The following is an 8,874-nucleotide window of genomic DNA, read 5'->3' on the forward strand; positions in this document are numbered from 1 at the left end:
CGAGTTCTATGAAAGAGTCAACTCTATCAGCCCCAAATGTCTTGTTATCTTTCAGCAATCTGGCACAAGGCTCTTGGGAACTTGAGAGAGTTGATTCTTTCCACCTCCAGCCTGAAGGAACAGCTTTCTGGTCACGGTCCATAGAATAAAAGCAAAGCATGGGAGCTGGGTAGTTGTGAAACGGACGGCTTCAAGAAATATTGTTCATTTTTCCCATTGTTTCCACTAAAGCCAGTGGCTTCCCAACCCTGACCGTGGGCACAGAGCCAGGACATAGCATGAATTAAAATAATAAACCCAATTTTCACTGGGAGAGTTGGTTCCCTTCAAACTGTGTAAATCCCTCCCTCTCCTCTCTTGTAAATAGCTTTAATACACCGCAGGCGCCAAATCACTTGACCTAGGTTAGCCTGGGAGCTGGGCTGCTTTCTGCCTGGCTGGGTAGGCCGGAGCCTGGGTTTTTCCTCCCATTCTCTGCCTGTCAATCCAGGTAATAGTCAAAGGCCTTATCTGAAATGCATTAGACTTTCAGCGAATTGTCTGGGCTCCGGGCCCTGGGTGCTGAAGGCACTCAGGCGTGTAATGCGTACAAGAGGCGAGACGGTAGCTTTTAACACCCCTTGCCTCATCTATTTTCTTGGCTCGGGTTCAGCAAGTCTCCAGAGTCTGCCAGCAAGAAGCATATCCCTCTCGGTTCAATGATGTAGGCAGTGGTAACTGATCGGCTGCAAGATGCTTCTTTGAGGGTTGCGAACACTCAGCACCCGGTTTTGAGGCTGGTTTTTCCTAATATAGGAAAGTTGTTGCAGAGGGAGAGATGGCTTCCGTGGAGGCAAAGAAAAACAGGGGGAAAGGAGATGGAACGTGGCCTGGGCAGCTGGAAGTGGCAGTGATGGGAAGAGGCCGGGAGTGAGGAGTTTTAACAGAAGTGTTTGGGGCTCTGAAGCAGCCTAATGTAGAAACAGTCTCGGATATAAAGCTTCACTGGAAATCATGAAGGCTGGAAATGAGACCATTTGTTTTGACTCTTTGCATTAAACAGACCAAGTTTTCCCCTTCCCAAGTTAGTTCCAGATCTGACTGGAGTGCATGCGCCACAGAACTCACATTCTCTTGAGCCAACAGCCTTGAGGGTTTCTATCCTCTCCCCTTGCACCTTGCTCCAAAACACTTTTAGCTGATGAGTGTGGACAGTAAATATTTAAGCCCTTTTCCCAGAGCAGATGTCAGAGCATGACAGTTACATCTTCTTTGCTGACGTGACCCTTCTTGTGTAGTTAGGGATTGAAACACTTCTCAGTAGTCCCAATAGCTTTTATTTCTGCACATGTTTGATTTTGCTTAAAATAGGGGCACAGAATATCTCTGGAGCGTTGACATTAATGTCTGTTAGCATCCATTTCAATTTCACCACGCAAACTCTTGTCTTCCTGTTGATTCGTGATATGGAAAACCAGTGGTGAATCTGCATGTTTAAATGTTAATTCAGTCTGGGACAAGAGGCAGTAACATCTAACCCATGGGATGTATCAGTCAGGAAATAACGAGGAGGCAAAGGAAACCGAGTATCTTTGGTTGTAGATGGCACCCAGTGAACTGATGTGTTAGCATTTCAGGACTACCTGCACTACCATATTTGTGCTTCCCAAGTGGAAGAGATGACCAAATACCTCCTGTGCTCAGCCTGATGTTGCTAAACCTCAGAGAACTTCCATGCCTGTTTCAGGCAGTTCACTTCACTGGGGTTCTTGTAGCCTACGTGATTTTGGGCCATGTAGATTCACATACAGGTATCAGTGAGGATGGGATGAGTGGCGAGGGAAAGACAGACAGATCATCCATCATTTGTGCACTAAGGAGCATTGCAGGAATGTTCCTTGTCAGCTCTTAAAACCATCACTCACTCTAGAACGAAGTGGCCATCATAAAGATGATCTGGGTAACATACAAACAAATGAGGAGCACTAGTTAGGTCAGGCACAATTAAGATAGAGCAAAACCACCAGCAAAGCATGTTCCTTATCAAATTGCCTTGAAGCAAGAGATTGCTTCCATGAGCTTTCTGATGATAAGAGGCAAATCTGGTTAGGAAGGGTGGTCTTTTGGCATGGTGCACACTGGTCAGTCAAGGGACCGCTCAAAGTACCATTTTCAGACAGCCACTGAACACACACGTAAGTGAATTCAAGGACCTCCCACTTGTCTGTGTAGAAGGAACAAACATGTCCAATTCTATTGAGGACTCTGAGACAAGGGCTGTCATTTTCTAGGGTTTTGTGCAATCTCTAGCGAAAGAAGCTGACTCTACTGCAAATAATGCTGTTATTAGTGGGTCAGCCTAGCTGAGTAGGAAGTAGTGATTCACAGATGTGTAACAATTGCAGTTGGCCAAAGGGACTGAAACGGAGGGAAAGGAAAACACATCAGACTGTCAATGCAGCAGGATCAGCGCCAGTTCAATATGTGTGGTTTGGACAGCAAATTCCTAATTTGCCATGGCATCCAGAGGAACTTTGCAGGAATTTAGAGGTTTGTCACTTGAATCCCATTTCAGGCTTCTGGAAAATGACATAAAGAAGCTGTCAAAATCACTTGTGCCCTTTTCTGAGCATATTAAGAAAACCTAAAGGAACATAAAGGATCAAGAAGAGCTGAGTGCTTCCCTGCACCATTTCGTGTTCAGACTATTCCACCCAGCCAGAATCCATGGAGCCTTCTCAGGAAGACTGCATGGAGCTATTCTGAGAGTCATAGAATGATCCCACACAGAATAATCCCTGGACCTGATGTCAACCAGACACGTTGCTGTAAGGAGCAATGTTCTAACCAGAGCTGGGAGCAGGGGCATACAGGGCAGAAGGAGGTTATGCTGCAGTGGTCTTGATTCTGCCACAGACTTACTAGAACTGGAAAATGTGGTCATTTTTGATCAACTTGTGATGAGACTATTTGTCTAACACAATCACGCCTGACCCTCTCAAGTGGGCAGAGGTTGTCTTTGCTCAGTTAACTGATAGTATAACTGAGGTGGTATAACTGGATTAATTTTCTCTTCTGGGTGTGATTTAAGCACTATACTAAGGAAAAGGTTTGGAGTTGTAATATTAGCCTGAAATAAGTATAACAAAAAGGCATAGAGCTGGAAGGACTTCTATGGCATTACAATTGGTTGAGTGCTAGAGCTGTTCAGCAGCAGATGCCATAGCACTGTGGAACTAGAGCCAGCTTGATTTTCCCCTTCCTCTGGTTGGTTTTTCCTTCCAGATTCTGCTGATCCTCATAGGAGCTTATTGACCACTTCACTCTAATCCTTGGAAAGTCTCTGTTTCTGAGCTACTTTTCTCACAAGCAACAGGATCTGAAATGGCAGTAATTAATTTCTCATTGCATACTGCTATATTTATCCAGTGATATGAAGCGCAGTGAGAAAGCTGTAGGGAACTGTGATGCTTTTGCAATGTGCCTGAGCCAGCAAACGGAAGCTGGAGGCATATGTTGTTTATAGTCAGGATATGACCACAGGCATGGTCAGTACTGCCTACAGAGTGGGCTTTTGCATATTGATCTTTATCTACATTGCGATGGGAGAATCCACATCTTTGGCATGAACTGGAGACTTCCTACAAAGAAACATTTATCTTTCCCACTGTCTCTTCCTCTTTGCTGTGTGGATAAACACACCATGATTTCAGCCCGTGTTCCAACAGGAGGACTTCAGTAGCCCACAGAACCAAAGGCCAACATGTAAAAGCACCACTGCCACCACTCAGTCACTTACTGTGAATGTTAGAAGGTGATCAAAAGGCACTGAAGAGCATGGCTAGAGAAGACCTGCATTACTGTCTGGAAGGCAGTGTCTTGCCATGCTCTTATAGCAGGCCAAAGCTAAAACAATTAGAACACTGCCTGTGTGAGCTTTGCAGCAGGTTTATCTACTCTATTTCATAGCTACCTTAACAGTGGTGAGGTGATCTGAGTCAAGTGTGGGGAGAATAATGCCTTAGTATGGAATGAATGTGTTTTCCTCCAGTTTTAACCCTTGCTCCCTACATCTTGTCCTCCTGACAAGAGTAGATGAACTGTCTGCAGACACAAAATAAGGAGTGTTTTAGGCTGACCTCTGAAAGGGGAAACCATTGTGGTAATGATGCTTGGGAAGTTGCTGCGTAAAGCAGCCAGCAAAGGAATCTTTAGGTTCTTTTAAGATTGCTTAAAATATTGCTATTTCTTTTTTAAGGCGCGAGAAAACAGGAAAGTCAGAGTTTCACAATGTCTGTGCTGAAAGAAGCAGGAGACTAGGTCAGCAAGGCCAAGCCCTTGACTGGAAATCCAGAATTCATGGTTTGCTAGGTAAGCTGTATCCAATTCCAGGAGTGAAAAGGCATCCACTGACCCGTTCTGAGACTGCTTCTAATCCTTGGGCTTGATCAAGAAGGAAGTGAGAGTCCTTACACTCACAGTGATCTTGCCTGGGGGCCAGGGCTGAAATTCAGGCCACAACCACATCCTGAAGTCCCAGCCTGGGCAAGAACCATTGTGTGCTCACCCCAAAGCTCTGCTGCAACTGATGCAGCCTCACCTCTGCAGTGGAACAGGAGAGGTGCTGGGTGTCACAGGGAAGGTGTAGGCTTGGTTGTGTGGCAACGTGAAGCATGAGCTACCTCCTCTGTCCATTTGGGGATGTCTTGGTCCCCATGGAGTGCTGAGAAGTGGGTTGTCAGGCTCTGAGCTGAGAATGGGAGAGAGCAGCGGGGTGTTGAGTGCTTTCAGCACCTCCAGAAGGAATTCTGTACATGCTCATCTGCACTAGCACTTCCTCCTTCCCATGGTTAGAATAATTCCACCCATTGCCAATAGATGGAGGGTGAGGAGCAAAACATCATGCATGCAGTAAAAATTGATCCTCTAATGGGAGAGTGACAATTATGGGTGCAAACAGCAGGAAAGCCAAAGCTGTCAAGGAATCAGCGTTGTGACAAACCTGTGTTTTAAGTCAGTGTTTATTATTGGGCTTACTGCAGCCAAGGGTCCTGAGTTCCCATGCTGGCTCTGCTGTGAAACCTTTAGCTTTTGGATGGTATCAGAGAAGACACTTGCCTTCTACAGACTTTAGTGTTCTTGCTGATAGAATAAGGAAGAAAGACTCATTCATTTCCTAGAGGTAAGACTGTGAGGATAAGTTATTGAGACTCTTCAGAGCCCTCAAGGAATTGAAACAAAAGAAAAGCCCCCTTCACTTCCAATGCATTCTCTTTACCAGCTCCTTCTTTCTTTGGAAGGCTGCTGCTGCCCCTTGCTGCATGACAGCAAGAAACCTTAAAGGCATGGGTGAGAGCACAGCTCATGCTCAGACTGCAAATCTTCCAGAGGATTAGGGTTTTACTTCAAATAGAGGAATGTAAATGTGTCTGGCTCCATAGTGGCTGGAAATTTCTTGCTGGAGCCAATGTTGGGCCATACTTGGCGGTGACGAGACGTTTGTTTGCCCACCCTGCTTGGACTGGAGCTCTCGGGCTGGAAAATGTTAAAATGGGCTGTGCGTGCTTGCAGTGTCATAAAGCAGAGCTGGGGGGGGGGGGAGGAACTGGATGTAGGTGATTATTCTCCAGTGCTCACTGTTGTATGTACTAAGGATGGCAAGCTGGGGGAAGAAGCAGGCTTCGTTTAGTCTGACTGCAAGGCTGGGAGTTTGGGCTCATCTATTTCCCCCTCCTCTCTGTCTTTTTGCTATCACTGGTTCCTGGCATTTTATCCACTTGGGGATTCACAAAGATATTTGAGGCTCTAAATCCCACTGAGGCTGGTGGGGATGTGGCATTTAAATGGGGTTTCAGGTTCTCTTTACAAATGCACAAAGGTATCGTGCTAGAAAGTGGGCAAAAGAGAAACATTAGAAGCAAAATAACAAATTGGCCTCCATAGTGATAGGACAAGGGGTAACAGGCTAAAACTTTAACAGAGGAAGTTTAGATTGGATATAAGAAGGAAATTCTTTCCTGTTAGGGTGGTGAGGCACTGGAATGGGTTGCCCAGGGAGGTTGTGAATGCTCCATCCCTGCCAGTGCTCAAGACCAGGTTGGATGAGGCCTTGGGTGATATGGTTTAGTGAGAGGTGTCCCTGCCCATGGCAGGGGGGTTGGAACTTGATGATCTTAAGGTCCTTTCCAACCCTAACTATTCTATGATTCTATGTAATAGATGGAAGCAGTATCCCTGCATGGAGCCAGGCAACCTGTGCGTGCTGCTAAAGGTTTGAGCACACATTACAAGCAGTGCATGGATGATGAACTCATAAGCACAGGCTGACCAGCTGCAGCACTGTGTTAGCACATGGCTTTTGAGAAGGGCAGCAATATAAAAGGACGTACCTGCCAAGGAGGACTTGGCTTTTTCTGTCCTCTGGTATTTCCAGGGGGGTTTCACTGCCATTCTCCCATGTAGTGGGCAACAGGGGTCAGAAGATAAGAGCTCTGTCAAAGGGTAAGCAGCTGATTACTTCTGTGCTATCCCATAATACAAGCACCCGATAGAAAGGCAAATCTTGTCTGCAGAGATGCACTCTGATTTCTTCTCTTGTCACCAGCAATATTCAGAAGCCTTCTTCTGACAAAGCTTTGCTCTGAAATCTAATGTCTATGTCAAATTTATGGCAGTTATGAAACAAGCAGGGTTTTGGCACAGAGCAGGGCAATTTAAAAGGGCATGAGACACAAAAAGGGGCTGAAATGAATGCTCAGATAAAGTAATGATGGGGCAAATGTAGCCAGCATGGCTCTAATACTTTAAGGCCTAATAAAACCCTGAGAGGATGAATCTCTTCACTAACGGGATCCAGCCTTCCCTCCTGCCCTGCTCTGCTGGGGGACAAGGGCATTACAGGAAAGCACAGGACCAGGGACTGGAAGGTGCAGGTTCTACCTGTAGCTCTGACTCCTTGGCTGACTTCAGGCATGTTGCTTTGTTTTCCTTCAAGTCAGGGTCTCCTGAATGCAATGGGAAGAATAACAGTGCCTCTTCAGACTAGGACTTGGTCATTAGTGCAGATGAAATGCTGTGATCTCCGTGAAGGACTAGCTACTCATGCTAGGAGATGGGAATCCTCTGAGCCAAGGGATGTTTGGCTTTGGTCAGCAGTTTGTGTTATCCCATTCTGGCAAGTGTTCCCCCGCAGCTAGCCATGCCTCTTAACTCAATTGGAAATACGATGTTGTGTGTTGTTCCCATGATTACAGATTCAAGTCATCATCAGTAATCAGTGCTTTTGTATTTTATTATGCACTCTGCGATGGGCAATGGGATATCCAAGTTATCACTCCACTTCTTGACAAAGGAAAAGCCAACTCTGTGATGGATAAACTGACCAGAACCATCCATATGCAGCTGATAAAGTGCAGGTGTGATAATAAGGCCAGACTATGTTAAATAGCCTGGAAAATGAGATCTATCTATCATATACCAGCTCTCTTTGGAAGTGCCTTATGCTTCTTCTCACCCAGGAGGTAGAAATCTGCTGTCCTTGGCCAGAGTGAAAGAAAACAGGAAGGCAAAGGCAGTGTAGTCACTGTTGGGTTGAAAAGGGACCTAATATGCCTGGTGGGTTTGGAAACCTTGTGTTCCCTAATGAAAAATGGAATGCTCTGAAGATCTTTTATGATTATGAATCATAAGTGCCTTAAAAACCTTAAGATCTGGCATTCCCAGAACATCTAGTCCTATTAAAAGTTCTGTGAGCAGCAGCTGATCTCAATGGTAGTTTGATAAACAGCACAGTGTCTCTTCTTGCTACTTCCTTAGATGTGATGAGATATATTCCTAGAGAATGGATGGGGAATGAAAACCACCTCTCCTGGCTCAGGTACAGGAGGCAGTGCTGTCTATAACATAGAAATCTGAACGATGTTTTGGCAGTGGGTACTATGACATTGCCCTCTTCTCTGAGCTGGAATGGCTGCAAAGGGGGAGGACACCATCCTCATCTCATCAGTCACCAGAAGGCAGCAAGAAATGGGGTAGAATGGCCAGCAGGAGCTATTTGTTCAGGAATACATCAAGAAATCCAGCAGCGTCTCTCTTCCCTCTTTCCCAAGAGCTCTAGGATGAAGTTCTTATTTGGCCTTCCAGCAGAGCTCTTCCCCTAACTCACAGTGAACACCAAAGTATCTTTTATCCTGACCCTTACTGTCCTTTCCAAGGAAATCTGTTCAGTGTGGGCTTTGACAGGCTCAGTGCTTTAGCCCTCAATGGCAGTTTGTATTTACGCAAGTGGAACACTAATATTTACTTAAGATTATGCTGTACTTTTCAGGACTGAAGGGAAGATTATGCTGCATGCTTTTTATATTGAAGAGGTGGGGAAGAGGGAACGGTCCCGTGGCGTGCCTGAAGGACCAGAGCCTGTTCTGCTTTGCATTAAGTATGAAAATTAGAGCAGAAGGGGGTTTGGGACTAGCAAGACTTGTCCAAAAGCAGTGGCAATGCATGTTAACAGCATTGCTTAGGAAAAGCAACACGAACGGGGGAAGAGAGAGCTTGTTTTGTGCAAAATATCATCAGTTAAACCCAGTTTGGTGACAGTTCTGTGACACGGGGATCAAACCGCCTGTACCTTTGACCCCAAAGACCAGCAGTAACCCCACTGACTTCAACCAGAGGTGATTTACACCAAATGAATATGTAATTGCATACTGAGGAATACAAATAATGAGGTCAGTATTTAGATTCTGTCAGGATCAGGGTGTTTGTATTCAATAACATTACACTAATATTTGTTATCTATTGATTTATAACTTCAATCTATTACAGTAACAGCAAAAAAGAGCTGTAGAACTATTAGAATGGTAAGGCCTTGTAACTCAAACATCTTTAACCCAAGCA

At 45.3% G+C, this 8,874-nt stretch overlaps 1 long non-coding RNA gene across 1 annotated transcript; it reads right to left on the minus strand.

Annotated features, from left to right (window-relative positions):
• Nucleotides 1-2,744: 2,744 nt before the first annotated feature.
• LOC134164396 (uncharacterized) lies at nucleotides 2,745-8,295 on the minus strand. The gene is made up of 3 exons (XR_009965120.1): nucleotides 6,369-8,295; nucleotides 4,394-4,729; nucleotides 2,745-3,358 (listed from the first exon to the last, which is right to left on the minus strand). It is a non-coding gene; the product is annotated as an uncharacterized LOC134164396 (long non-coding RNA).
• Between the last annotated feature and the right edge of the window lie 579 nt (nucleotides 8,296-8,874).

This window comes from Pezoporus occidentalis, unplaced genomic scaffold (genome assembly GCF_034315485.1).
Source record: "Pezoporus occidentalis ecotype Australia unplaced genomic scaffold, CSIRO_AGI_Poc_V1 ctg219, whole genome shotgun sequence".
NCBI classification, from domain to species: Eukaryota; Metazoa; Chordata; class Aves; order Psittaciformes; family Psittacidae; genus Pezoporus; species Pezoporus occidentalis.